Source organism: Marmota marmota, unplaced genomic scaffold (genome assembly GCF_001458135.2).
Source record: "Marmota marmota marmota unplaced genomic scaffold, marMar, whole genome shotgun sequence".
In the NCBI taxonomy this organism is placed as follows: Eukaryota; Metazoa; Chordata; class Mammalia; order Rodentia; family Sciuridae; genus Marmota; species Marmota marmota.
Genome location: NW_026000021.1, coordinates 7,136,709 through 7,161,182, shown reverse-complemented (window position 1 = coordinate 7,161,182; position 24,474 = coordinate 7,136,709). Strand labels below are relative to the sequence as shown.

Sequence of the window (24,474 nt, the reverse complement as noted above, 5' to 3'; positions counted from 1 at the left end):
TAGAATCGAGTTCACTGTAGTTATGTAGGAGTCAATGGTATTCAAACTGCAGCTTTTGATGAAGTAATCGGCTGCTTCTGGGGCCTCTTTCAGCTGCCCTGGGCGTGCTTCACATGTAAACGACTGCCAAATGGATTCTTTCGACATTCCAGCCAATTAAAATACATTTAAAGTGCAGCTGGTGGAGAGGCAAACCGTGCAATTGTGCAGAGAACTTCAGGGCAGTGATACAAAACACAAACTTTGCGGACCCTAGCTCGGGCAGCCCAGCAAGGCAGTGGAGAAGTCATAAAAAGAGGCTGACTATCTTTAGCGCTTGTCAGAATTCAGAGAGGACACTTTGAGGACCACCTTAAAAGACACAAAAGAGGGAAGCATGTTTGTTAGGGTGTGAGTTTTCTCTCCTTGCCTCTTGAAACTCAGAGTGTTGGCCGGTTGCCCAATGTGGTGCTGCATGCAAATATTGACAGAACACAGCGGTGTTTGTTAAACCCGGTCTGGGGAAGCCAGTGATTAAAACTCTTGAAGGAAGATCCGAGAACCCCAGGAATTCTCAGTAGCATTCGAACATTGATCGAATGAAAGAGAAAGCAATGAGTGGGCTAAAGTGAAACACTCAACGTCTCTGTCTGCTATGCCTTTTCGGTAAGGACAGAATTTTCTTTTCTTTGTTTCCCCCCTTGAATGCTGATGTTAGTGTAGAGGACAGTGTCCAATGTGCTCAGTTTGCTCTTGTCCTGAGCTCTGATTTGCAGAGCATAGCGATTGCCTGTGCTCCCAGAGAAGGGATCACACTCTGTGTGTAAATAGACACAGGCATTTCAGCACGTGGAGTCTGTGAGCACTTTTGAAAAACTCAGAATGGTGCATTTAAAAATGTTTGCCTCTGCGGATGGATTCTGGTACTTGTTGCTGTGTGTCCAGGAGATTGACAGTGAATAGATTTTTTTTTTCCCTTGGAGCCAAAAATTATGATCTACAATAACTTTAATTTTTCTTTAATGTTAATTGTTGTCTGGTTCCTTCTGCTCACAGTTATGGATTTGAATAATGTTTCTTTGTTCGTTTTCTTCTTGGGTTAATAGTCAGTCAAAACTAAGCATTCTGGTTTCTAAAAGCAAAGCCAAAATGTTTAGAAATGCCTTCATTAATCCTAACTTTCTTTGGAGATGCTGCTAACTGGGGAATTTGTTTGGAATCACCCTTAGATTTTGAAGAGGCAGGTGTAGTTGTAATATCTTTTGGTGCTGCTAACTCAATAAATTCCCAGCTCTGCAGTTCATATTCTGATGCCGGTCTTAAATACCTGAGAATGCTAAGAAAATGTACGGTTGAGCGGGAGTAATTGATTCCCTCCCATCAATTGACCAATGAAAGATCTTCAAAGTTCCTGATTGTTTCCTATGTTAACTTGTCACGGTTGGCTCCTTCTGGCTTCAATTTTGTTCATTGCAGACAAAGAATCTTGCAAATTTCACGGTGGAGGATCACATTGCAGTGTCCTGAGCTCAGTTAAATGTGCTTTATTAATCTTTAATGTGCCAGTAGCTCTGAGGCCATGCCAAGCGGAGACTTTCCAAAATTCTCCAAGCTACCTGCTGCCAAGATAAACGGTGGTAGGCCCAGAAGGGATATTTTAAGGAAACTTGCAACAGCAAAGTTTTACCCATTAAGTTCGTCGTGAATCGATGAAAGAAAATTAAATAAGAGATTTTAGAAAGAGCTGAGGCAGCTTTCAAACCTCTATGTGAAAGGTCTACTGAGGTGAATCCATCTCCTCATACACACAATGGTTGATGCTCCGGGTGGGAAAGAGAATAGGTGTTCTGTTGTGCTCACACGGGGCTGTGTTTATGAAATGGGTGCTGTGTGAACGGAGGCATGTGTGAACACAGAAAGCTTTCCCGCCTGTGGCAGTGTCTGAGTCCAGAGAAAAACAAGGCTACACATGTGGTGTGCCGCCTGTCCAATGCAACCATTTCAGACATACCAAAAGAGCCAGAGATGGGCGATGGCTACAGACACCCATTTGGACAAAAATGCAACTTTGTCCAAAAGAATATTTGAAGGGTATACTTCAGGAATCAGAACAATGAGATGACTTACTGCTTCAGTGGGTCAGGTCCTGAAGAATGAAAGACTGTAGCCTCTAAGGGCTTTGAGTTGCATCATTTGGGGATGCAGGTAAGAAGCAAGATGATACTTCCTTTGGATATTTCTTATAAGCATGGACTTCATCTGCCAGGATTGATGTAAGGAAAGCACTACATGGAAGTAGGAAGGAATTCCAAGGTCCTTTCTGATTTAGGGCTAAAGATATAAAAACTTTACAAATATGGCCAGGTGATAATCAGGCAGGACCAAGGGCAGGGCAGGGGACTCAATTAAGCAGATGGTTATGTTGCCTTTAGAATCAAGTCTAGCCTCCTCCCTAGAGTCTACAACAGGGTTGACAGACTACAGATCATAGGCCAAATACTGTCCGTTTTGTGTTTTTGTGGCTAAAGTTTTATTGGCACAATGGCCACACCCATTTATTTACATATTGTCTATGGCTACTTTTATGCTACCACAGTAGGGTTGAGTCACCACAGCAGAGATCCTATGACCCCACAAAGCCTAAGACATTTACCATCTGTCCCTTTATTGGAAAAGTTTGAGAGGCTGGTCAAGAACAATGCTTCTCAGACAATCAAAAGTGAAGTACTAGTTTTGTTTTAATTTTTCAATTTGTGATGGATGGATAGTTTAATTAACTATTATAAAAATGTTGTTTGAATGTTATGCTGGTGTCCAACACTATGAAATTTCCGGGTACTTATTCTTAATTTTTGGACTCATCATGGTTAGAAGCAAACAGTTTGCAGACTGGCAAAATCTGTGGATCATATTTTTTGAGGAACTCTGCCCCCCACTTAGTCTTTCAGCTCACCTTGTGCCATATATCCCAAATCTCCAATGACACTGTTCTCTGCTCTGAGGAGATAATACAACAAATTCTTTCCCATTTGGGGACCCTTGTCCCCCGTGTTTGACTCAACCAGAAAATTTGGTTAATTCACTTTAGATCTTCATTTAAATTCACTTCTCTAAGGAGGCCTTTTGACCATTCCACCTGAAAAATCTTTCCTCATTTTATATCACTCTTTCCTTATATCACTTATTACAAATAATACTTCTTTTGCTTATTTATCTGCTTATTTTATATTTCTCTGTAATGGTCAGGATTCAGTAATTTATAACATAATCCATTTTGGCTGGTTTAAGCAGACATGAGTCCAAACTCTTATAGAAGGAGGAGAGGAATATGCAGTATTTCAAGAGTGGTGGTTACAACAGCATTACAGAATTACCACTATGTCTGTGTTTTTGTCACAAATCTGGAAATCAGGGATCTGATGCCACACTGCTAACTCCAGGGTCATACTGCCTCTGCAGTCATTGCCTCCACCAAAATAAGCATCACTGTTTCTCAAAACACATGAAGGAAAGGACAGTGTATTGGAGTCTTTGTTACATATATGGACTATCTGACCCTTCTTGCAGAAACACCAGAAACAGAATGCTGTCATTTGAATATCACGTAATTGTTTGAATATTCTCCATGGCCCACTGTAATTGAAGGCTTGACCTGCAGGGTGGTGTTATTAGGAAGTGAGGGAACCTGTGGAATATGGAAACTTATGGGAGATCCGTAGGCCAAAGGAGGCATGCCCCCAGAGGGATTGAGGGACCCCTGCCTTACCTCTCTCTCTGCTTCCTGGTCCTGGATGTGACCTTCTGTTACAACATGCATTCTTGTTATGAAGTGCCACCATCCACCACCCACACCACAACTGACTTGTTTAGGTACCACATCTTTGAACTTTCAAAGCTGTGAGCTAAATAACTCTTTTCTTTTTATAAGTTAGTGGCCCAGGTATTTTGTTTTGTGATGGAAAGCTGACTTATATACACAGCATTTACATCATGATCCTCTCTGAATTTCAAACCCTACTATAGGTGTCTCCTAGGTGAAATATGCATCATAGCAAAACTCAAACTATGAGGAAGCCAGGGAAATTCCTGAGTTAAAATCTTCACATATTAAGTGTTTTAGTTTCTCTTTTGGAATGGAATCCCCAGAATCTGCCTCTACGTTCTACTGGGCAATAATTCCCATGAAAGGTGGGGACCTTCTTAGCTTGTTCAGCTTCCTACACCGGTGCTAAGATCAATGTGGCATACATAGTATGCACAATAAATGGTGGTAATGTAAATACATGTATGAATGAATTGCATAGTTCCTGGAAGTCTGTGATTTATGGGAGTTAATGTTTGAATTCAAAACATTCAACCTGAGAAAGGTCTCTATGGTGGGAAATGGCCCTATAGATAATAATCTCACTTGGAAAACATGGTTTGTTTTTCAGTATGGTAATACATTCATGTAGGCACAATTTGTCTGTTAAGGGATGGTAATATTCAGATTACTACCCGATATTATCATTTGCTAAGAGCTTATTATGAACCCTACCCTACACAACATGCTATATCCTATTTAATTTTCATGAAGTTCTGATGAAGTAAGCATTTACTTTTATAGGGAGGAAGCAGAGGCTTTGCATGGTCAAATAGCTTCCCCAAGTCATAGAACTGGTGAGTGGTAGAGCCAGATTTAATACAGTAACTTTTTGAAATCTAAAGTTTGTGTTTTAAACCTCTAGTTGAAGCCCCATATATAAGTTGTCTTTGTGAATGTTATCTTTTCACCTAATTCTTTTGTGTTTTGTTTCCATTACTGTGACTGTCTTATCTATTGCATGAATCTACTTTATGTCCTAGCAAGGTGCAGTTACAGTCTAGAGATATCAAAATAGGCCTCTAGTATTCATCGATGAACATTGACGAACATCAGCAATGAATCTATGGTTCTGTAGATGAGAGTACAGAGGAGGCAGGAGAAAACTAGATCTACAATGATTAAGAGAATCAAAAATCCTGAATTACAGAATGTCCCTCTTGTTATTGAACTCATGCTATATATTAGATAAAAATGTCAAGTTTTTGAGTTCTATTTGGTTGAAATCTTACTTCACATGGTTTTCATTAAACACATTATATCTGACAATAAAAAGCTGTTATTTGATAACAGAAAATAAGTTGAAAATGATTTTTTACATATTAATTTTTTAACCTTTATTTTATTTATTCATTTTTATATGGTTCTGAGGATTGAACCCAATGCCTCACACCAGCCCTCTACCACTGAGCTGTAACTGCAGCTCTACGTTTTTAAAGAAAGAACTTGAAAAGATCTGTCTGAAAAAAATGATAGGAAAAGGTGGGGTACCCAGGAAATATTATCTGACATATTGTACACTATGAGATAAACAACATAGAATCCTATTGCTAAGATATTAAAAAATGCTAAGCAGAAAGAGAAGCACTTCGAAGATGGTGTAAGAACCTCTCAAAATCCACTCCACCATAAAAGCAAGGAACACTGACAAAAATGAACAAAACCAATGTTTTTAAAAGAGATTAAACAAGGGCTTGCAACAATTGGAGGAGTATTTATTCAGTGATAAAAATTAATTTAATCTCAGTAGAAAAAGCAGAACTTGCCCTTTACCCATTCCCCATCCTCAGCTTGAAAACCAACAATTTTTCAAACAAAGTAACCATGAAAACCAGTAGCCAAAAAGTCGTAATAAGGAGCGAATCCTCATTTCCAGAAAATTATCATGATTTTACCTATTAGCTTCCTGGAAACTCTCAGGCCTTATCTTTATTTGACCTGACTTCAAACTCATTTAGTGCAAAGATCCTTTCTTCTTGGACACCTGTCACCAAGCATACCAACATACACATTATAGGAGTCTGAGAAGAAGGAGATGTAGAAAGAGGAAGAAAGAATATTTAACGAAACCACAGCTGAAGACATGCCACATTAGATGAAAGGCATGAATCTACGTATTCAAGAAGCTCACTGAACTCCAAGTAGAATAAACTCAATACAAATGAATATTATTTAACTAGAATAAAGAAAGAAATCTTATAACTCAACATTAAAAAGAAAAGTTATCCAGTTTAAAAAATAGTCAAAGGATTCTGAAGAAAATTACTATTGGCCAATAAGCATGTGAAAATATGCTCTCCATCATTACTTGTCAGAGAAACATAAATCAAACCCAAATGAGATTTGCTAACATGGTTATAATAAAAACATCAGTAATGGTAAACATTGACAAAAATGTGGATAAATTGGAACTCTCATACATTGTTAGTAGGAATGTCAAATGGTATAGCCACTTTGGAGACAGCTTGACAATTCTTCAAAATGCTAATCATAATTTGGCAATTCCACTCCTACATAGAAACCTAAGAGCATAAACATATATCCGTATGAAACTTGTACATGAATATTTACAAAAGCATTATGCCCGCTTGCTAAAAAGTGAAAGGATGCCAGTGTCTATCAATTGATGAATCAATAAACAAAATGTGCTATAGCTATATAGTGGAGAATTATCCAACCATATAAAGGAATGAAGTACTGATTCATGCTATCACACAGATAACCTTGAAAACATTATCCTAAGTGACAGAAGCCAGACTCAAAAGTCCATAGAGTATATAATTTTATATAAAATGTTCAGAATAGAGAAATCCATAGAAGGGGCAAGTAGATTAGCAGTTGTCAGAAGTGGGTAAAAAAGGAGGGTATTAGGGAGTGACTGATACTGGGTATGGGGTTTCTTTTTGGACTGATGAACATTTCTTTTTCGAATTAGTGGTGGTGATTGCACAACTGACTATACTATACATTGTTGAAAAGGAAGATTTTATTTATGTGGATTATATTGCAATAAATGTATTATTTTAAAAAAAAATATTAAGGGAAGAGTTAGGTCCATCTTACAATGTTTTGAGTGTAAGCCAAGAGTGCAAATAAAGTTCTTTCCACATCCCATATATCAAATATATTAAAAATGTGAATCAAGGAAACATAATTTTAAACATGTTCTGTTTTCTTGCTTTGACAAATGTATCTTTGGAACAACTTTGTCCTGTTGGTAATGGAAATTCAACAAGGGCTTCAGTGAGGTCATTGAGCCCCTGTTAAGGTTATGATTGGAAGAGAACTTGGGAATAGAGTTAGTAAGCTGTTGTGAAGATCCTACCAGAGATTTGAGGAGGCCTCTAAACAATGTTACAGACATGGATAGAGTATGACCAATGCATTATAATAGCTAGATCAGCAGAGATGATATGGAAAGGGAAGGAGGGAAGAGAAGATGAGAAAGAAAGGCTAGCTAACCTTTACACTCTCCTTGACTCAGAGTGATATCCTCCAGGCTTGGTCTCCAGAGTTGCTACTGTTACTTTTCACCAAGAAGTGGCCCTACATTTCTGCATTCTTGTTTTGTTGGTCTTCTTGGAATTCAGCATTTCTAGAAGAAACAAGTATTGGCTAAGTAGGTATTGGATTCAGTTGTGGAATATGGGAAAGTCATATGTGTTAATCAGGTTATCAGTTTTAAATTGGCAATCATATTTTTTCAATGAACTGTGAAGGAGCTTGGTTTGGGCCAAATTTTAAAGGATCACATGCCTCTCCATTTAAGGCCTCCCAAAATGTTTAGATTGTTCCTCTTTTGTCCTGGCTTATAGGAATCCTACAGCAGGATTGACTGTTGCCTCTCTGTGTGGTTTATATGCCATGCTCTTTTATGCCTTTATCTACATCCTGTTTCAATACTCTGATGAAATATGAAAATGGTTGTCATGTGATAGTCTATCTCATAATTTAATGGGAAATATTTTATCAATATTTGTCAGAGTATTTTAATCTGTTTTCCAATTTAATCTTTTCAAAGAAAATAATATATGTAGAGATATGTATTATAAATTTGTTCACTATGATATTATTTATAATGATAAAATATGGTAAACCACTACTTATCAATAGGAATATAATCAAATAAATTAAGGACTAGAGAGAGCACTTATAAAATCAATGAGAAAAAATATGACTATCTAAATAAAAAATGGTTGAAGGAAAGAAAATGCAATTCACCAAGAAGTATAAATAGCCAAGCAGTATTTGAACATATATCCAGCTTCATCAGAAGTTAAAATTATGCAAACAGAAATAATGAGATACTATCATTTTACCCATTACTAGCAAAGATTAAGCTTCTGTGTCGATGAGAAATAATAATCAGGCATTCTCATTCACTCTTGGGATATATTTGCAAGAAATTTGGAAGAGAAAAGAAGAAAATGAGGAAGATGGCGGCGAGGGGAGTGCATTGCCCCTGTGTGCTGCGTCACTGTGTGGGAGAATGACGAGTCAGGATGGCTAAAGGCTATCTTGTTAGGAATTTCCAGCAAAAGTGGGGTGCTCCGGAACCTGGAGGAAGGATTTCCATCGCACGAGGATTGGCTACGGGGGCTCAAATGCGAGAGATTTGTCCGCATGGAGGGTCACCCTGCTTGTTCGGCAAATCGCCCCGTGGCTAGAGTCCGTGGCGCGCGCCGGGAAACGAGGAGATAGCGACGCAGGGATACAGCGCTGCAGTTTCTGTGGGCGTCTGCCAGCTGTGCAAGCACCGTACTCAGTGCTGAATTCTGGGTTTGAGACGGGGGAAGGAAGCGGTCCAATTTGGTTCTCCACACCGGTCAGACCACAGAGGAGGCCAGCGGCCACCATCTTGGAGAGCTGACGTCACCATCCCTGTTTTCTACTGATCGCAGCTCATTCAGCCATAGAACGGGTAATTTCAGGCTGCCATTCGCCTGTGGCTTGCAGACAAATTACTCAGGCTCAGTGCTAAATAGCCCACGGAAACTGCTTCTTGGAGCCTGCTCTTATCAGAGCATGCACCGAGCACGGAGCGGCTGAGTTCCGGCTCCCGGAACTGCTCTGGCCCAGGGCTAAGGAGCCCGCGGAAACTGCTTCTCGGTCCGGGTCCTCCTGAGTACTGTGGAGGTAAATACCAACCGAGCCTTCGTGGGCAGTGGCAACGGGACTGAGACGGGGCTTGTGAGGGCAGGTCAGGACTCACCCGTTGCATTGGTCACCCGGCAAAAGGAACGAAATGCTGCCATTCGCATGGGATACCAACATGGCAGAGATCTGATGTCATCAGAAAGCGGCGGAGGAGAGAACTTCATCAATACCAGCAGCGACAGAAACAGTTGGTCTCCTGGTAGGGAGGGTGAGTCACAGACACCCGAGTCTTTCTCGCTTTGTCGTTGAGCCAGAGGGGAGGAGCGGGGCCGCCGCCTGCGCCCGGAGCAGGCCCAGCGGCCCGCCGGTGTGGTGGTCACGTGACCCCAATTGGAGTGGGGGCGGAGCGGAGATGTCACCCGTGCCTGCAGGGTGGGCAGACCTGCGACCAACCTGCAGAGCAGGCCCAGGGGTCCGCGGGCGTGGTAGGAGGGGCAGGGCAGAGCCGCCGCCCGTGCCTGCAAGGTAGGCAGACCTGCGACAGACCAGCAGATCAGGCCCAGTGGCCTGCTGGCGTGGTACACCCGTCACCCCAATTGGAGTAGGGGCAGAGCAGAGCCACCGCCCGTGCCCGCAAGGTAGGCAGACCTGCAACCGACCGGCGGATCAGGCCCGGTGGCCTGCCGGCGTGGTACACTCGTCACCCAATTGGAGTAGGGGCAGAACAGAGCCGCCGCCAGCGCCCAGAACAGGCCCAGTGACCTGCCGGCGTGGTAGCCACGACACCCCAATTGGAATAAGGAGAGAGCAGAGCCGCCGCCCGCGCCTGCAGGAAAGATACGCAAGCAGTATGAAAAGACAAGGAAAGAAAGGACCACAAGCAATGCAGGTCAACGCAACTTTAGAAGAGGTAACAGCTGCAGCAGATGGAATGTCAGATAAAGAATTCAGGATATACATGCTTCAGATGATCTGGAGTATCAAGGAAGACATTAAACAGCAAAATCAGACAATGAAAGATCACTTCGACAATGAATTACGCAAACAAATCCAGGAAGCAAAGGATCAACTATACAGGGAGATAGAGGTTATAAAAAACAAACAAACAGAAATCCTAGAAATGCAGGAAGCAATAAACCAACTTAAAAACTCAATGGAGAATACTACCAGCAGAGTAGAACACTTAGAAGATAGAACATCAGACAATGAAGACAAAGTATTTCAACTGGAAAAGAACATAGACAGCTCAGCAAGACTGTTAAGAAACCATGAGCAGAACATCCAAGAAATATGGGATAACATTAAGAGACCAAACTTAAGAGTCATTGGGATACAGGAAGGTACAGAGCTCCAAACCAAAGGAATGAGCAGTCTATTCAATGAAATAATACGAGAAAACTTCCCAGACTTGAAGAATGAGACAGAATCCCAAATCCTAGAAGCCTACAGGACGCCGAATGTGCAAAATCATAAGAGATCCACACCTAGACACATTATAATGAAGATGCCCAACATACAGAATAAGGAGAGAATTTTAAAAGCTACAAGAGAAAGGAAGCAGATTACATTTAGGGGTAAGCCAATCAGGATAACAGCTGATCTTTCAACACAGACTCTGAAAGCTAGAAGATCCTGGAATAACATATTTCAAACACTGAAAGAAAATGGGTTCCAACCAAGAATTGTGTATCCAGCGAAATTAAGCTTCAGGATGGAAGATGAAATTAAAACCTTCCACGATAAACAAAAGTTTAAAGAATTCGCAGCTAGAAAACCATCTCTTCAAAACATCCTCGCCAAAGCATTACAGGAAGAGGAAATGGAAAATAACAATGAAAACCAACAGTGGGAGGTAGGACAGTAAAGGGGGGGAAAATAATCAAAGAGGAAAACAAACCATGTTTAGTAACAGAAATAAACAAATATGGCTGGAAGAACAACCCATATCTCAATAATAACCCTAAATGTTAATGGCTTAAACTCACCAATTAAGAGACACAGGCTAGTAGAATGGATCACAAAACAAGACCCAACAATATGCTGCCTACAGGAGACGCATTTGATAGGAAAAGACATACATAGGCTGAAGGTGAAAGGTTGGGAAAAATCATATCACTCATATGGACTTCGGAAACAAGCAGGAGTGTCCATACTCATATCAAATAAAATAGATTTCAAGCCAAAGTTAATCAAAAGGGATAAAGAGGGACACTACATACTGCTTAAGGGAACCATACACCAACAAGACATAACAATCATAAATATTTATGCCCCAAACAATGGTGCAGCTATGTTCGTCAAACAAACTCTTCTCAAGTTCAAGAGTCTAATAGACCACCATACCATAATCATGGGAGACTTCAACACACCTCTCTCGCCACTGGACAGATCTTCCAAACAAAAGTTGAATAAGGAAACTATAGAACTCAATAACACTATTAATAACCTAGACCTAATTGACATATATAGAGTATACCACCCAACATCAAGCAGTTACACTTTTTTCTCAGCAGCACATGGATCCTTCTCAAAAATAGATCATATATTATGTCACAGGGCAACTCTTAGACAATATAAAGGAGTAGAGATAATACCATGCATCTTATCTGATCATAATGGAATGAAACTGAAAATCAACGATAAAAGAAGGAAGGAAAAAGCATACATCACTTGGAGAATGAACAATAGGTTACTGAATGATCAATGGGTTATAGAAGACATCAAGGAGGAAATTAAAAAATTCTTAGAGATAAATGAAAACACAGACACAACATATCGGAATCTATGGGACACATTGAAAGCAGTTCTAAGAGGAAAATTCATTGCTTGGAGTTCATTCCTTAAAAAAAGAAAAAACCAACAAATAAATGATCTCATACTTCATCTCAAAATCCTTGAAAAAGAAGAGCAAAACAACAGCAAAAGAAGTAGAAGGCAAGAAATAATTAAAATCAGAGCTGAAATTAATGAAATCGAAACAAAAGAAACAATTGAAAAAATTGACAAAACTAAAAGTTGGTTCTTTGAAAAAATAAACAAAATCGACAGACCCTTAGCGATGCTAGCGAAGAGAAGAAGAGAGAGAACTCAAATTACTAGCATACGGGATGAAAAAGGCAATATCACAACAGACACTTCAGAAATACAGAAGATAATCAAAAACTATTTTGAATCCTTATACTCCAATAAATTAGAAGATAGTGAAGGCATAGATAAATTTCTTAAGTCATATGATCTGCCCAGATTGAGTCAGGAGGATATAGACAACCTAAACAGACCAATATCAATTGAGGAAATAGAAGAAACCATCAAAAGACTACCAACTAAGAAAAGCCCAGGACCGGATGGGTATACAGCAGAGTTTTACAAAACCTTTAAAGAGGAACTAATACCAATACTTTTCAAGCTACTTCAGGAAATAGAAAAAGAGGGAGAACTTCCAAATTCATTCTACGAGGCCAACATCACCCTGATACCTAAACCAGACAAAGACACTTCAAAGAAAGAAAACTACAGACCAATATCTCTAATGAACCTAGATGCAAAAATCCTCAATAAAATTCTGGCGAATCGGATACAAAAACATATCAAAAAAATTGTACACCATGATCAAGTAGGATTCATCCCTGGGATGCAAGGCTGGTTCAATATACGGAAATCAATAAATGTTATTCACCACATCAATAGACTTAAAAATAAGAACCATATGATCATCTCGATAGATGCGGAAAAAGCATTCGACAAAGTACAGCATCCCTTTATGTTCAAAACTCTAGAAAAACTAGGGATAACAGGAACATACCTCAATATTGTAAAAGCAATCTATGCTAAGCCTCAGGCTAGCATCATTCTGAATGGAGAAAAACTGAAGGCATTCCCTCTAAAATCTGGAACAAGACAGGGATGCCCTCTCTCTCCACTTCTGTTCAACATAGTTCTCGAAACACTGGCCAGAGCAATTAGACAGACGAAAGAAATTAAAGGCATCAAAATAGGAAAAGAAGAACTTAAATTATCACTATTTGCAGATGATATGATTCTATACCTAGCAGACCCAAAAGGCTCTACAAAGAAACTATTAGAGCTAATAAATGAATTCAGCAAAGTGGCAGGATATAAAATCAACACGCATAAATCAAAGGCATTCCTGTATATCAGCGACAAATCCTCTGAAATGGAAATGAGGACAACCACTCCATTCACAATATCTTCAAAAAAAATAAAATACTTGGGAATCAACCTAACAAAAGAGGTGAAAGACTTATACAATGAAAACTACAGAACCCTAAAGAGAGAAATAGAAGAAGATCTTAGAAGATGGAAAAATATACCCTGTTCATGGATAGGCAGAACTAACATCATCAAAATGGCGATATTACCAAAAGTTCTCTATAGGTTTAATGCAATGCCAATCAAAATCCCAACGGCATTTCTTGTAGAAATAGAGAAAGCAATCATGAAATTCATATGGAAAAATAAAAGACCCAGAATAGCAAAAACAATGCTAAGCAGGAAGTGTGAATCAGGCGGTATAGCGATACCAGACTTCAAACTATACTACAGAGCAATAGTAACAAAAACAGCATGGTACTGGTACCAAAACAGGCGGGTGGACCAATGGTACAGAATAGAGGACACAGAAACCAATCCACAAAACTACAACTATCTTATATTTGATAAAGGGGCTAAAAGCATGCAATGGAGGAAGGATAGCATCTTCAACAAATGGTGCTGGGAAAACTGGAAATCCATATGCAACAAAATGAAACTGAATCCCTTTCTCTCGCCATGCACAAAAGTTAATTCAAAATGGATCAAGGAGCTTGATATCAAATCAGAGACACGCCGTCTGATAGAAGAAAAAGTTGGCTACGATCTACATACTGTGGGGTCGGGCTCCAAATTCCTCAATAGGACACCCATAGCACAAAAGTTAATAACTAGAATCAACAAATGGGACTTACTCAAACTAAAAAGTTTTTTCTCAGCAAAAGAAACAATAAGAGAGGTAAATAGGGAGCCTACACCCTGGGAACAAATCTTTACTCCTCACACTTCAGATAGAGCCCTAATATCCAGAGTATACAAAGAACTCAAAAAATTAGACAATAAGAGAACAAACAACCCAATCAACAAATGGGCCAAGGACCTGAACAGACACTTCTCAGAGGAGGACATACAGTCAATCAACAAGTACATGAAAAAATGCTCACCATCTCTAGCTGTCAGAGAAATGCAAATCAAAACCACCCTAAGATACCATCTCACTCCAGTAAGATTGGCAGCCATTATGAAGTCAAACAACAACAAGTGCTGGCGAGGATGTGGGGAAAAGGGTACACTTGTACATTGCTGGTGGGACTGCAAATTGGTGCAGCCAATTTGGAAAGCAGTATGGAGATTTCTTGGAAAGCTGGGAATGGAGCCACCATTTGACCCAGCTATTCCCCTTCTTGGTCTATTCCCTAAAGACCTAAAAAGAGCATGCTACAGGGACACTGCTACATCGATGTTCATAGCAGCACAATTCACAATAGCAAGACTGTGGAACCAACCTAGATGCCCTTCAATAGACGAATGGATAAAAAAAATGTGGCATTTATACACAATGGAGTATTACTCTGCATTAAAAAGTGACAAAATCATAGAATTTGCAGGGAAATGGATGGCATTAGAGCAGATTATGCTAAGTGAAGCTAGCCAATCCCTAAAAAACAAATGCCAAATGTCTTCTTTGATATAAGGAGAGTAACTAAGAACAGAGTAGGGTCGAAGAGCATGAGAAGAAGATTAACATTAAACAGGGATGAGAGGTGGGAGGGAAAGGGAGAGAGAAGGGAAATTGCATGGAAATGGAAGGAGACCCTCAGGGTTATACAAAAGTACATACAAGAGGAAGTGAGGGGAAAGGGAAAAATAATACAGGGGGAGAAATGAATGACAGTAGAGGGGGTAGAGAGAGAAGAGGGGAGGGGAGGGGAGGGGAGGGGGGATAGTAGAGGATACGAAAGGCAGCAGAATACAACAGACACTAGTATGGCAATATGTAAATCAATGGATGTGTAACTGATGTGATTCTGCAATCTGTATATGGTGTAAAAATGGGAGTTCATAACCCACTTGAATCAAAGTGTGAAATATGATATATCAAGAACTATGTAATGTTTTGAACAACCAACAATAAAAAATTAAAAAAAAAAAGAAATTTGGAAGGAATTAATTTGAAGAGGGTGAGAACATATTCTGATTCAGTTAATATATTTCTAATTGTGTATCTTAAAGAAATCACAAGCATACATAGAATATTAATAAAGATGTTAATAAGAGTGATACCTAAGCTAATGATAACTGGCATAATTCAGAGTCCTTCAGCAGGTGATTGTTAAATAAATTACAATATAGCCACACAATGGAATACCACACAGACATTAAAAGTTAATGTAAATCTATTTAATTGAAATGATGACTATGATATACGTAGAAAATATAATAAGTATGATGAACTCATTTTTAAAAACTGTCTTTACATATGTAAATTTGTTTTTAATTATGTTTATATCATAATCAGTAAATAAAGTCTCAAAATTAATCATTGTGAATCTCTATTCACCATTTACCAATGTGAATTAAAAAAATAAAATGTTGTATCCATAAGATAAAATAATACACAGCCATTTAAGATAGTGATTTAGAAAAAAGCTAATTAAATGGTGTTTATTAAAAAATAATTACATGGAAAAAATACTAGAATGAAATACATCAATTGTTAACTCTTTTTATCTATGATAAATACCTACAACAGTAATTATGGTCGTACATTATTTGTAATAAATATCTATTTTTGTATTCATAAAATTAAATAGATTAATTAGTATGATGACTAATTTATTCATACTCTTTTAGGTGCATTATATTCTTAGATTGGAAAGCCATGGTTATGCCTACTAATATTAGTCTTTAAAAAGTTAATGTTGTTCAAACCAGAAATGTTATAAACCAATTTAAAAATTGTTGTATAGTTATATGCCATGTAATGATCTTTCAGTCAATGATGAACTGCATGTGTGAAGATAGTACTAGGAGATTATATTTCCCTTGTAGTTGTCTTAATTTCTGGAAATACATTTTATGATGTCCACCACCAACAAAATCATCTATCAAGGTATTTCTCAGAATATTTACATATAAAGATATTTAAAAATATTTACAATTTAAAGATTTCTTATCTATCTATTTATTTATGTATTTATTTGGGGGGCAGGTACCAGGGATTGAACTCAGGGGCACTCGACCACTGAGCCACAGCCCCAGCCCTACTTTGTATTTTATTTAGAGACAGGGTCTCACTGAGTTGCTTAGCACCTTGCTGTTACTAAGGCTGGCCTTGAAGTCATGATCCTCTTGCCTTAGCCTCCCAAGCCGTTGGGATTACATGCATGCACCACCACACCCAGCTTTATTAAGTGATTTATTATTAAGTGATACTGGTGTGTGGGCACTTCTGTAATAATGGATATATAGACCTCTAACAGATGTTAAGTTGGTTGGGTCTCCTGCAGAGATAGGAAGAAAGGCTATCTGTACCTTAAAAACAATTCTGTACATTTGGTGAACAGCACAGACTTGGGTGACCAGTAAGAAAAATTATTCATAACGTAGACATTATTACAATATTTGATTTTTCAGAGAGAGCACTTGAAAAGTTTGGGAAAGTGGATTTTCCATCAACTCATACCAACTAATCTATCTAGCAAATTAGCAAAAAAAAAAAAAAAAAAAAAAAAAAAAAAAGCCTAAGTTGATTTAGTCCTATAAATTGTTTAAAACACCTTATTAGAATATCTTCTTTGACTTTTACAGCAATCCTGTAAAACAGGCATGGAAAATATTTACATTTAAAGATTAAAAATGAAAGACTTTCAGTAAGGTTAAATACATTGGACAAGATCTTAAGCCAGTGTCTGGGGCTACACCTCAGTGTTTGAGTGCTTGCTAAGCATGCCCGAGATCCTGGGTTCAATTCCCAATCCAAAAAGAAAAGAAAAGAAAAAAAAACTCAACAATAAACAAAACAAACAAACACACCCTCAAACTAGAGAATGGAGAAGCCAGGATCTGAATCCACATTTTTCTGACCATGAGGTTGATTCTGATTATTAGGAGAACTTGAATCTTAGTTTACTGACTCCATGTCCAGTTGTCTTATTGTACCATGTCATCATATTCTTCTCCCAAGAGCTTATGGTGCTTCTAAGGTAGTCATAAGATTGAATCATGTTCCACATCTAACAAAGAATTAGTGAGCATAAGGAAGGGAGGATTCTAGTTACATCAATGACTGTAATACATGGCCATGGGATGGACCAGGGAATGGGACAGAGGTGGGGAGGACCTGAAACTCAAATACAGCCACAAAGTCCACACAGGTGAGATGAGTAATGGAAGCCTGCCAAGCATGAGAGAAACTAAGTCAACTACACAATAATAAATGGAACAGCCATGGATGTTACTGTGGTATGATGGCAGGGATTCCTGAAGAGGTGGGTACACTGGAGAGAGCACGTTCTATTAAATGTCGGAGGATATAGTCATTATGCAGTTCCAGAAATTGTTGCCGAAAAGAAATTACCTCTGTAAGTTTTTCAATTATCCAAAAGTAGCTAGGCAATTAAAAGCCTACCAACAAAGAAAAGCCCAGGACAAGATGGATTCTTAACTGTTCCTGAAGAAATAACTCCGACTTTCCTCAATTTTGTTTATGAAATTGAAAGGGAGTGAATACTCCCAAATACATTCATAAGAAGCTGATATAACCCTGGTACCAAAACCAGACAAAGACATTTCTAGGAAAGAAAACTACAAGCCAGTCTCCCTGATGAACATAGATGTAAATATCCTTAATAAAATATTAGCAAACCATATTCAAACTCATACTAAGAAGATAATACACCGTGATCAAGTGGGCTTCATTCCAGGGATTCAAGGCTTGTTTGACGTATGCAAATCAATAAATGTAAGTCATCACTTAAATAGAATCAAGAACAAGAATAATATGACTATCTCAATAGATGAAGAAAAGGTCTTTGATAAAATGTAGTAACTATTCATGTTAAAAACACTGAGGAAAGTAGGAAAAGAATGAACTCACTTTAACATTATAAAGGCAACATACAACAAACCCAAAGTCAGCATCATCCTACATGGAGAAAAACTGAAAGCTTTTCCTCCAAAATCTGGGACAAAGAAAGGATGTCCTTTCTCAACACTTCTATTCAATATAGTTCTTGAAACTCTAGCCAGGGCAATCAGGTAAGAGAAGGAAATGAAAGGGATACAAATTGAAAAAGAAAAAGTCAAATTATCACTGTTTGCAAATAATATATTATACCAAGAAAACCCAAAATTCAACCAGAGGACTTCAAGAGATGATGAATGAATTTCACAAGCTGGGAGGATACAAGGTCTATACTCATAAATCAACAGCTTTTCTATATTCCAATAGTGATTAAATTGAGAAAAAAAATCAGGAAAGCCATCCCTTTCACAATAACTTCACAAACAAACCAACGCTGGGAATTAATCTACCCAAGAAAGTGAAAGGACTCTACATTGAAAACTATAGAACACTGAAGAAAGAAATTAAAGAAGACCTCAGAAGACAGAGAGACAGACCTCTCATATTATTAGATAGGCAGAATTAATATTGTCACAATGGCCATACTACCAAAACAATATACACATTCAGTGCAATCCCCTTCAAAATACCAATGACACTCTTAAAGGAATTGGAAAAATCAGTCCTTAAATTCATTTGAAGAATGAGAGACCCAGAATAGTCAAAGCACTTCTCAACAAGAAAAGTGATGCAAGAAACATCGCAATACTCGATCTCAAATTATACTACAAAGATCTAGTAACAAAACAGCATAGTACTGGCATCAAAAGAGATATTAAGACCAATGAAACATAATAGAAGATTTAGAGAAAAACCACAATATTTTATATATAGCCATCTGATATGTGATAAAGTTGCCAAAAATATATATTGGAGAAAAGAAAACATTTTTAACAAATGGTACAAGGAAAACCAGATATCCACATGTACAAGAATGAAATTAGATCCCTATCCTTCACCCTGCACAAAAGCCAAATCAAAATGATTAGATTTTGATTAATTATTAAAAGAATTAAGAATAAGACTAGAAATAAGGCACTGTTAGAAGAAAACATATGGTCAACACTCCATCATTTAGGTACTTGGTACTGTCTTCCTCAACAAAGACCCCTAATGCTCAAAAAATAAAATCAAGAATCAATAAGTGGGATGTCATCAAACTAAAAACCTTCTGCACATCAAAGGAAATAATTAAAAGAGTGAAGAAAACTTACAGAATGGAAAAAAGAATTATTTGCCAGCTACTCCTCTGACAAGGATTAATATCCAGAACACATAAAGAAATCAAAAAACTTGATGCAAAAAAAACACCCCAATTAATAAGTGGGCCACAAAACTAAATAGAAAATTCTTATAAAAAGGAAGTAAAGTTAACAAATATATGAAAAAACGTTCAACATTTCTAGCAACCAGAGAAATGCAAATTAAATCTACACTAAGATTCCATTTCACCCCAGTCATGATGACAATTATCACGAACACAAACAATAATAACTGTTGTAGAGGTTGTGGGGAGGAAGGTACATTCATACATTATGGGTGGGACTGAAAATTAGTAAAAGTACTATGGAAAGCAATGTGAAGTTTCATCAAAAAACTAGCCCATACCACTGTATGACCCAGTTACCCCATTCCTCAGTATTTATCCCAAAAGAACTAAAATTAGCATACTGTAGTGATATAGCTACTTCAATGTTTATAGCAGCACAAGTACACTAGCCAAATTATGGATTCAATCCAGATGTCTATCAACAGATGAATGAATCAATAAAATGTGTATATATACACAATGGAGTTCTACAAAGCCATAAAGAAGAATGAAACAAATTATGGCATTTGCTGGTAAATGAATGGAAATGGAGAAAATCATGCTAAGTGAAACATGCCAGAGTCAGAAAATAAAGAGCTGAATGTTTTTTCTCATATGTGGGAGCTATAGCAAAAAAAAAAGGAGGGGGGCAATGTGGCAGAAAAAGAGATTGGATATCCTAAAGATAAAAAGTAAATCAACAGAGTATAAGAAGGAGAATGAGAGGGAGGGAGGAAGAAAGGGAAGGGGTAGAAATATGGAAACAATTTAACAACAGCATGTTATGTACATCGATAAATGTACCAAAAAGACTGTCACCTGTATTTATATGCAGAAAATACCAATCAAAAATAGATAAAGAAAGAAAGAAGTGAAAGGAAGTGAAGAGAGGAGAGAGAATACGGATAGGGAACAGGGAATGGAAAGTGGTAAGGGAAAGAGGATTGAAATTAAATTCCTTACATTTATTATTTTGTCAAAATGAGCCCAAGTACTATGCATAATTATAATGCTCTAATAGAGCAATTTAAAAATAAAAAGCTAGAAATTTTGATTTCTAGGTAAAATCTTCTCATATTAAATGCTAGTATTAATGAAAACGCAATTTAAAGGCAGACCAAAATATATCTGAAGGATAGCAAAGACCTTCTAGTTGCTGGTGTGTGAATTCTAATTCATGTTTGATCTAAGGGCTTACTTAGTAGACTCTTAACTGGGGAAATTCAAGTTTTACTTCCTTAATGTCTGAATTACTCAATGGAGATCTTGACATTTGTCCTTGTACAGTTAGGAAAACATCCTGCTTTAATTTTCTTCACACCTACCTACACCTCCCCACCCTATTTGGTGCTTTATGTGCTTGCTTGCAGAGACTTCCCCAGAGGACATCCCCATGTGCACCCCAGAACAATCTGCATCAACACTGTGTATAGTAGAGTGAGGAATGGCCCCCAGGGCTCAAGAAAGACATGCTTTAATTAAGTTACAGTTCTGACTTTAATTATTGTCTAGACTAGAAATATTTTTTTGCAAGCTTGTAAATGTATTGGTAGTAGCTTGGTGATACAAATCACTCAGCTTTTCTTCCCCTAGGAGGAGTCCACCCAGAAGGTGACAAGGAAAGTTCAAAAAGCATGTGAGCAAAGGTGCAAATCTCTGTGTTAAATCAACAGATTTAAACATTTGACTACCACCATATCCCCATAATATTACAGGAAGGGTCACAACTTAGGGTAAATGCATAAAGTTCACCGCCTCCCCCACACACGATGTTTAGTCCACCAAAAGTTCTGCTGAATCTTCAGGGGCATCCTGATTCTGTAGCTAATTCCTTTCATAAACCATCTTTGAGTTGACTTGTAAAATTAAAATATATATTTTCCTATTTATAGAGTATTTATAATAATATTTACAGAAAATTTGGCAAATGCCACAAAGTATTTGGAAGAAGACTAAAAATATTAAATGTAATTCCGTCCCTCAGAGACATTCAGTGTTGTCATTCTGGCATAGACTCTTCTAGTCATTTTGCTACTCTGTCATGGAAATGAGAAATGTGCAGCAGAAACAACAGTAGAAAAAAAACATAAAGCAAACAAACTATTGGTTTTATATGAAGAACTTTAATATCAGCAATTGGATTTTGTGGTAAATTTGTTTTATAGGCATAAGCAATAGTAAAAAATACAAAGAGGCCTGAGGCCACAAGGATGTTGGAATCCAAATATAGGAGGGGAGGGGAAATGAGGACATCCTCAGCAACATTTTAAGTCATTTTGACCAAGGAGATAAAGGCCAATGATGACAGCAGTTTAGGCCAATGGAATGCAGTGATGACAGGTGAGGATACAGGTGAGACACATGGACACACTTAGAGGTTCTGTAAAAAAATATAGGAGATTTTTAGAAAATAAAACAACCATCAGATTGCACTTGAGTAGGAGGGATCCTGTACCAATCCAGTCTGAGCACCTTGTTTTTACCATTCCTCCTCTTGTACTCTCTGCCTAACTCAATCGAGATTTAAAATATTTGAGATTTAAAATATTTCAGGCACTTATTACATGTATGCCTTGTACATGCAGATGCATGTATGTTTTTTATTTTATTTTTTTATTTTATTTTTTTTATTTTTTTTTTAAATTTTTTATTGTGGGTTGTTCAAAACATTACAAATTTCTTGACATATCATATTCCACACTTTGATTCAAGTGGGTTATGAACTCCCACCTTCACCCCATACACAGATTGCAGAATCACATCAGTTACACATCCATTGATTTACAAATTGCCATCCTAGTGTCTGTTGTGCTCAGCTGCCTTTCCCATCCTCCACCCTCCCCCCTCCCCACTTCTTCCTCCTCTTTGCCCCATCAAAGCTCCTCCTTTTTTCTCATGTCCCCCCATTATGGACCAGCATTCACGTATGAGAGAGATTATTCAGCCTTTGTTTTTTGGGGATTGACTTCTCTTAGCATGATATTCCCCAGCTTCATCCATTTACCTAAAAATGCCATAATTTTATTCTCTTTTAAGGCTGATTAATATTCCATTGTGTATATATACCACGTTTACTTTATCCATTCATCTATTGAAGGACATCTAGATTGCTTCCACAGTTTAGCTACCTTGAATTGAGCTGCTGTGAACACTGAGGTGGTTACGCCACTATAGTATGCTGATTTTAAGTCCTTTGGGTATAGACTGAGGAGTGGGATATCTGGGTCAAATGGTGGTTCCATTCCACGTTTGCATTCATTCTTTTAATAAGATGATCTCTGTGAAAAAAGGATCATACTTGCTGAGCTATTTTACATTAATCAAATGAGGGTTAGACTAGAAGTCCGAACACTTGCATTAAAATCAAACTCAGATACTAAGTAGCTATTTAAATATTTTCAAGGCATCCAAAGTTCCTGTGCTTAGAAATGTCCATTAAATGGATATGTGATGTTAGAAACTTGCCTAAAAGTTTTATTGAGGATTGAATGACATTAATATCACTGTTAGGGAAAGATTGAAGTGGTATATGATGACATGTTAATGTCCTCCAAAAATGCCTTATTAAAATTCCTTCTTTTATTTAGGGAATTAAAGTGTGTCCTCCTCCAGCAGTGTCCATTACTCTTTAGTATAAAAAATGAATGAAAACTGACATTCTAAGTATTAATATAATAAGAATGGCAATATGTTTATTAATATATATTCAAATGGACGCAGGAAAATTTATTATCACACACAAAATAATTAATAACCCAAATAAAACTAAACCTCTTGCAAATTATTTGTACAATTGTGAAGTAAAGAAAGTCAAATCCAGGCTGACTTCTACAGTATTAAGATGGATATAGCCATCCTGGAGATTTCTTATTAAGTCAAGGACTTTGCATTTGCATAAATGGGAGAAAGGTTCTTTCCCCTTTGTGTGGATTTTGATCTGTTGTGGAACATTTATTCCTCTCCATCCCTACTCCTAAGTACCACAAAATCTCTTTGCTAATGATTTCAGCTACAAGCTCAGATTTGTTTAATTCTCCATTTTCCAAATCTTTAAAAATAGGTCCCTTTCCTGAAGGTTTTCCAACAAAGAGAAACTCAGTTATCTTTAATTAAATCCAGTGGCCTGAAACAACAAAGAGAAGATGTAAACTCAGGGGATTCCAACAGGAAGGGACTGCCTAGATCAAAGGCAATGTTCATGTGGTACCAAGTTCAGAATGTGAGTTAGAAAAAATCCCTGGAGAAAATAAAAAGTGTAATGTCCTGCAGCCATCCATGCTAAATTTGGCTATGCCATTTATGAGATACATGACTCAGTACAAACTGTGCTTCACTTCTGTGAGCTTAAATGTCCTCACCTATAAAATTGAAATGATAATACCCAACACTTGGATTGTTCTTAGAATTAAACATGCATGTGGGATAAGAAAAAAGCCAACTTTTGGTCAGTGTCTACCAAATGTCTTATCTTCTGCTAGGGTTTCAAAGATGAACCTCAGTCTTCACATAAGCCTTTGATATATATGTTACTATATCCATTTTATGAATAAAGTAAAGCTCAAAACTTTTTAAAATAATAATCAAATGTCCAATGTTACATAGATAATTAATTGATATGGAAACAATTATTTAAATAGATACCTGTTATACTCCAAAACATTTGTCACATTATTTTATGATTTATTGTGCAGAACCTCAAATAAATATCACTTTTATTTCATTAGAAATTGTTAGAATAAGCTGGAGAAAAGCCTTCAAAAACTCTCAATTCACCACCAAGTATAAGTACATCAGACCAATAACATCTAGAGTAGATATTAATCTTACGAGACTACATTGCAGTTAAGAGGGGACAAAAGGGACTCTGAAGCTGAACATCAGACTTCACACCCTAGTTTCCCATCAGCTAGATGCATCTCTTTGGACAAGTTATTTAGATTCACAGTCTCCATTTTATCATCTATACAATCATAATTCTAAAAGCCTTATCATTAATTCATTGCCAAAATTAATGAGAGTAATTGGGTCCAGAAGGTGGAATAAGATGATATC

The 24,474-nt window shown here is 37.6% G+C and overlaps 1 protein-coding gene across 1 annotated transcript in view; it reads left to right on the top strand.

Annotated features, from left to right (window-relative positions):
- The first annotated feature begins 210 nt into the window (after positions 1-210).
- The window catches only part of Nckap5 (NCK associated protein 5), a 953,350-nt gene continuing 929,086 nt past the window's right edge, over positions 211-24,474 (top strand). The window contains exon 1 of the mRNA XM_048810448.1: positions 211-645. The gene's annotated coding sequence lies outside the window, so the exon portion shown is untranslated. The remainder of the gene's footprint in view (positions 646-24,474) is intronic.